Here is a 7,336-nt window from a genome sequence, read left to right on the forward strand (position 1 = left end):
GTCTAAATTTATTAATTTTACTGATAAAGTCCGTGGTGCTTCTTTGTTACGTGATGCACGACCTCTGAGTGTTGTGCTAGAGTAATATGAGGCAGGTGTTACCTGTGAAAGAGGACGAAGTATTTGCAATTTGGGAGCTCGCTATTTAACAATAAATTTTGGAAAAGTTCAGTTTGAAGAGGGTGGGGGGGGGGGGGGGGGGGGGGGCAAGGGGTGTTCTGGGCCAATTTAAATCTTTGTTATCTGTTATTTTGAAAAAAATATTTGCTGTTGATATACCGGATGACGAACATGGCGGACCCACTTTTCACTTTTCTGACCGCTGAAGAAAAAAGTGTTATTTTAGTGTTTTAAACTTAACATTTTACATACACATAATTTTAATACACCACCTCTACTCCTAATGAGTGATAATATGAGGCAGGTGTTACCTGTGAAAGAGTACGGAGTAGTTCAGTTGGGCTTTTCATGTGGACATAGATTTTTCTTGCCTGCTTTATATGTTGGCTAGAATATTTTTTCCTTATATGTTGAATGTAGGACATTTATTTGGGAATTTCTTTTTTTTGGGGGGAAAATTCGGGCAAGATTATTTTTTTCAATCCAAGCATGGCCAGATATTTTTTTTACCAAAATCAGGGCCGGGATTTTTTTCTAAAAAAGACCAGCCCCCCTCCCCACCCTTTTTCCACCTATACTATAGTAACACTATACAGGGGCGGATCCAGGAATTTCGAAAGGGGGGGGGGGCGTAGAGAAAATTATATGAATTATCTCGCGTAGCGAAGCGAGGCAATATTTTTTTGGACCTTTTGTGGGCTAAAATCATGTAAAATAAAAAAAAAGTGCAAGTAAAGGGGGTACGCCCCCCCCCCCCCCCCCCCCCTGAATCCGCCACTGCTATATATGTCCTTGACCTAAGAAACACTGCATATTAAATGCATTTTGCCTCTATGTTCTATTTTTTAGCAATATCATATAGCTGAAGTATGGATGAATTTGTTAATTAGTTTCAGAGGAGAAGATCTTTGAAATAGTCTACACTGTACAGACGGATGGATTGACAGACAACAGACACCATGTGATAGCAGAAGCTCAGATTTCCATTTAAATTGACAAATAAGCTTTATTAAAATCTAAACTTTTTGTCTTGTCTTTTTGATAGTTATGCCAAGTATTGACATGTATGGTAAATAAACCCTTACCAAATGAATTTTGATAATTTAGTTCATTCTTATACTGTGGATTAACACACGTATTAGTAAAAAGTAGGGCTGATCCATTACAAATATGTCTCCTTTTTGAACACATTCTGTATCTGCCTATCCAAATCAGGAACCTTTAATTCATATATCTGTTATGGCTGGTTTACCATATCTGTTTTATGTGCTGAGTACATGTGTACAAATTTAAAAATACATGTATTTGTTTTCATGTTTACATTGTTACATGATGTTTTCCTGATGTCATGCATTTCATGACACTGAATGGATTTTGCTCATTGTTGGTAGCTGTACTGTCACATTGTGCTAATAAAGGTGTTTACATCTATACCGTTTAATCTCTGCTGGATAGTTGTCTTACATGCAAGTATACCACAACTATGGACATGCAAGTATAAGCTTAACCCTTGAGACCTCTGACATAAGATTGATAACATAATAGCAGCATATGTTTGAACTTATAACAAATAAAGAATTATACAAGGGCATGCTCTCTCTCCCAACAAATATCATGCAGCATCCAGTGGTTATAAAAATAAAAAAATTTTCATGATAAATCCTGTGAAAATAATAATACACTTTAAAGCAGCATATTTATCAATACCATGATCAATCATGTTGAAAGGCTCCTGACAGAACACTGCAGTGATGTTTCTTTTATAGTGAAAATAGTTATGACAAAACATGATTTATAATCTGAATTTATTACAAGTTTATACATTCAACAATAACCAAATCTATGTTAAATTAGTCTTTCTTAGTCCCCTTTTCAAATATTTCAGTACTGTATTAGTATATAATTATTCAATTTTAGAGTCATAAAATGTAGCCTGAAAAGCAAACAGTTCTGTTGTTTAAAATCACTTGAACAACTTGATTATCAGCTGGTGAGGTTGTTGGTATGCCAACAAGGAAACAAATCAAACTTGAGTAACAATTTTCTAATGTTGAATTCTGAAAATAAAAAAAAATGTTAATTTGTATTGAATGGAAAATGTTTTCATGACAGATATTTTTCATATTGTATGAGAGTTATGTCCCTTATAACATGAGTCAATATTTGAAATCTTCACTCAGTAATAATTTAAGATTCAACAACTGTTATCAATAATTGAGTTTTGTTTAACACTGAAATTCAGTCAAGGTGAAGCTCTCAAAAACAAGTTGTCAGAATGTTTTGTTTTGTTTTATAATTAATGGTAATGAAACCGCAATAACATACAAAATGTTCATATATTATGACTTCAGTGGTTGTATTTTTTATCTTGTACAAAACAATCAGGACATCAGTTTTCTTTTGAATTGTTCTGCACTTTTGATGTCTTTATATAGATGCTAATGTGCTTGGTTTGGCTCATTGTTGTAGGTTATATGGTTGTCAAATAACAGTCATACATGTATATTTTACCATATATACATGTATATATTAAATTTATATTTTGTTCACTCTGTGCTTACCAATGATTAACTATCCATTTGAGTTATAATATTCCTTCTAACTATAGCTATTAGAGCTTGGTAGCTATTTTACAGACACGCTTCATTTTTTGTTGTTGCAACCATTTGGACATGCATATTTCATTTTCCTTCTTAAGTATCATATATGATTTCCAGTATCAGATATCTTTCTCCACTCTGAAAGTGCATAAAATTTAATCAGTATTAATTTCATCTAAGCAAAAATAAAGTATTTATTGCATAATTTTATTGCAATGTAAAATTTGTTAAAAAAAACAATAAAACATGTGAAAAAGAGTTCATTCATCTGTTATCTTTTTCAGTTTTTTTTGGTATTTGTTTGAAGTTTTACATTGACTCATTAGGCCAATTAAAAATATGTGTGTGTTCCAGTTACCTTACATCCCCTACTATTTTAAGTCTTAATAATAGCCTACCCTAAAAATTGTTTTGTCATATCATATTAAGCAATTATGTTCAAAGTCAGATTGTTGCTCCTATAGACTCAAACTAAAAAAAATCCCTACTTACCTACCCTAACTTTTTTTAGATGTGACTGGAACCAAACATACTAGTTTATTTGGCCTTAGCAACATTCATATCTAATTATCACAGCAAATCTTCCAATCAACTATCTTAATTTCTCATTTGTTTATTGTAAGTGTATAATTTACTTTTTGTTGTTAATGTACAATGTACATTTTTATTTTTAATGTGCAATTAATGCACTTTTTTGTTGTAAATGTACAATGCACTTTTTGTTGTAAATGTACAATCCACATATTTGTTGTTGTAATGTACAACATAAATGATGGGTCCCGGTAAAGTGAGAAACGGAACAGAAACGAAACAGAGCGAAACGAAACGAAACATGACGAAACGAAACGAAACACGGCGAAACGAAACGAAACAGAGTGAAACGAAACGAAACAAGTAAACTGAGAAACGAAACACAACGAAACGGAACACAATCTGTATTTTGAGGAACGGATTTTTTTCATTTCGTCTTTTGTCTTTGAATGAGAGTTTACGAGGTCTTTATACGACTGCAAATTTTTTTTGGGGATACGGTATAATGGTATGATGTCGTCTGCGGCGTCGTCATCGTACAAAGTCACATTGGTTTCTAGTCCAAATAATTATGACGTTTTGCAAGGCTTTTTTATAATTTTTTTTTTTATAAAAAAGCCTTTCAAGACGTCATGATTATTTGGACTAATTGGTTTCCGGACAGTAACCAGTGGCCGATCCAGAACTTTTCATAAAGGGGGGGGGGGGGGGGGCGCTGACTGACCTAAGGGGGGCCCGCTCCAGTCATGCCTCAGTGATTAATTATATATAATCAACCAAATTTTTCGCACGAAAGGGGGGGGGGGGGGGGGTGTGGCACGCCTATGTTAAGTTTAGGTAAAAAGATCTTTATGAAATTTTTACAGAAGATCCAATACCACAAAGGAAAGTTGGAATTGATATTTAGGATGATGGTCCCAATCGTTTTGAAATAAGGGGCCCAAAAGGGGCCCAAAACTAGCATTGTTCTAGTTTCCAGACAATAACTTGTGTTTAAGTGTATGGATCTCTCTGAAATTGTACTACAAAGTTCCATACTTCAAAGGAAAGGATGGGATCGAGTTTTGGGGTTATTGCTCCAAGGGGGGTTTCAATAAGCTGTGGGGGTGTTTACAATTTTTTTAAGGGGTTCATAATTTTTTTCAATTTTTTGAATATTTCAGAAAAAATCTTCAATTGCACAGTATTGCACAATAGATTATAAGATCTTTGACCACATTCATTTTGTGTCAGACGCACGTTTCGTCCTCATGAGACTCATCAGTGACCCTCAGATCTAAATAGTTATAAAGCAAATGAAAGTACACAAGATTGTTACAAAATACAGTTATTTCATCAATTTAGTTGTATATATTTAATTTCATCCAAATTCCTTTATCATGTTAATTGAACATTACTATCATCTAAAAAATAAAACGGAATAAGAGTAATGTATGAACTGTCGATAGGTGTTATATTCTTCTGATTGGACAAAAACACTGCAACAGTAAACGGTCAAGTTTTAATATTGCCTTCTCTGAAAGTGAAATACACAGACCAAACTATACTCACTCAATCTTTCTTTTTATGCCCCACCTACGAAGAGGGGCATTATGTTTTTTGGTCGTACGTCCATTCGTCCGTCCGTCCGTCTGTCCCGTGTCAGGTTAAAGTTTTTGGTCAGTCAGGTTACAATTTTTGGTCAAGGTAGTTTTTGATGAAGTTGAAGTCCAATCAACTTGAAACTTAGTACACGTGTTCCCTATGATAATATCTTTCTAATTTAATGCCAAATTAGAGTTTTGAGCATCATTAAACGGTCCACTGAACATAGAAAATGAAAGTGCGGGTTGGGCATCCGTGTATAATGGACACATTCTTGTTTTCAATGTAAGGTGCAGGTCAATGAGATAGCAACTCATCGACACATAACCTCGAAAGGCATCTATAGTTTATAGTCAACAATAGACCAGGGTTCTCTTGTCGTTAATGGCTGTTTAAATCCATAATGAAATAGTATTCATCAATCAGTTATTACATTCAATTCAATTCAAACTTTTATTGCCATATAAATCAACTCATACGATTTTTGACAAAAACAAAACATTTTTACAACTGTATCTGTTTTCTGGTCATATTCTGGAAGTCCTTTGGTAATTTTAGGCTACGACAATTGCAAAGCCGGATCTTAGTCTTCTTCGTTACTAACACCGAATATTCCTTTGATGATCATTTAACTTAGAAAAAATGACCCACCATTTGCATGGGTATCATCTTGCATGAATTAGCCTTTTTACCCTCTCTTGATGGTTCACACATCTTTTATCTTTTCGTGTAAAATCTCTTGTTGGTAAAAAGAATATAATTTTAACACATTATATCATTTCATATAAATTAGATAGATTGATTTCTAGTGTTGACAAAATTGAATTTCAAAAAATATGATCAATATCAAATTTTTCCAGTTTTTAACGATTTTTAGCAAATTTTGCCTTTTTTCACCCAAAATCACTTTTTTCTTTTTTGTTTTTTAATTGATTATTGTTTGATCTAATCAACATTAAATTTATATTTGCCTTAGTTGAAATTTGGAACGATTTAGAACAACAAAAAAACTTATGGGAGTTTTTCCCAGTTTTTAACGATTTTTGACTAATTTTGCTATATTTTACCCAAAGTCAGCATTTACCCAAATTAGATATTGCTGTTTAATTTTAAAATGATTTAGATAAAGTGTTTGTCCTTTTTGGAAATAACCAATACACTTCTGTTACCATGTTTACATTTTTCTTGTCTGTTTTGAAGTCAATTCACATTATTTTCATCACAATTTTCACAAAAATCTGATGTTTTCACCTAAAATCTGATGTTTTTTAAAAAAATATCTTTTTTTTTATTATTTCATTTCATAAAGGCTTTATAAAGTGTTGTTAAATTTTTGATTTGAAATGATTATCTTCAAAAACAAATATTCTATTAGCTTTTCCCAGTTTTCCGCTATTTTTGATAAATTTTGCTATTTTTCACCCCAAAAATCCATTTTCCCATCAGAATAACTTGGTAGACTTTTAGTATGTTACAAAGAAAGCCTTTCAGAATTGAAAAATGGCCAAAACAATTCTGTTGCAATTTTTTTGAGGATTGCCTCATGTTTGGTCTATTTTGACTAGACTGTATGGAGTTGTGTTCACGTCAACTCGAAACTATACACATGTTCATTATGACATGTTTTTTTGAAATATAAATCGAGTCATACTGTCCTCTGGATCATACTTGTTTTTTTATTCGTTTCTACTTCTTTTTTTTAAGTTTAAGAGATTTTTTTTTATTATGGCAGTCCATGACATTTTCCTTCTTTTATCTTGTTGCAAACCAGATACAATCTCGTTTCAATTTCAATTCAAATTAACCTTTTAAGTATTTGCTACCGTTCCACTTGACCTCAACTTTATGGAGATCCCGCATGTACTTCGTAACTTGTCTTTTGAAAATGTTGTAGATACTAGTTATAGTAGATCATAGTAACACACGTCTGTCAAGATAAACTGCGATTACCAAAAACACAAACTTCGGTGAGTTACCTTAGCCGTATTTGGCCTAACTTTTTGGAACTTTGGATCCTCAATGCTCTTCAACTTTCTACTCTATTTGGCCTTACAATTATTTTAATTCGAGCGATACTGATGAGTCTTGTATAGACGAAACGCGTGTCTGGCGTAGTAAAAAGCTATAAGCCTGGTACATTTGATTATTATTTAAAAGAGAACGTAGAAAATGAAGAGTCGAACATGAAATATTGTATGAATAAAAGGAGAAAAGGTGTGCTCCAGTTACAACTTTTATTATGTCACAAGGTCACAATTAAAAATTTCCTCGGGTCACTAGGTCACTTGTAAGCAAACTATTTAAATTATAAACTGATTTGATTCTTGGTTTAAACATTTTAAAGGTCACATGTACTTTCAAAGGAGACTTCAGGTTGCAACATGGTCAGCCCCCTTAATCAACGTCCAAGGTCAGATTTGACCATGTTATAGCAACATATAACTCCACCCTGGTGAATGCATCCATCCTGAACATTCAGATCCTTCTATATAGATACCGAC

The 7,336-nt window shown here is 33.1% G+C and overlaps 1 long non-coding RNA gene across 1 annotated transcript; it reads right to left on the reverse strand.

The window, feature by feature from the left end:
- Window positions 1-1,991: 1,991 nt before the first annotated feature.
- Window positions 1,992-3,486, reverse strand: LOC139529059 (uncharacterized). Its single transcript, XR_011665743.1, has 3 exons — window positions 3,213-3,486; window positions 2,682-2,858; window positions 1,992-2,177 (listed from the first exon to the last, which is right to left on the reverse strand). It is a non-coding gene; the product is annotated as an uncharacterized lncRNA (long non-coding RNA).
- Window positions 3,487-7,336: the final 3,850 nt, after the last annotated feature.

The sequence above is a fragment of the Mytilus edulis genome, chromosome 6, assembly GCF_963676685.1.
Source record: "Mytilus edulis chromosome 6, xbMytEdul2.2, whole genome shotgun sequence".
Classification (NCBI taxonomy): domain Eukaryota; kingdom Metazoa; phylum Mollusca; class Bivalvia; order Mytilida; family Mytilidae; genus Mytilus; species Mytilus edulis.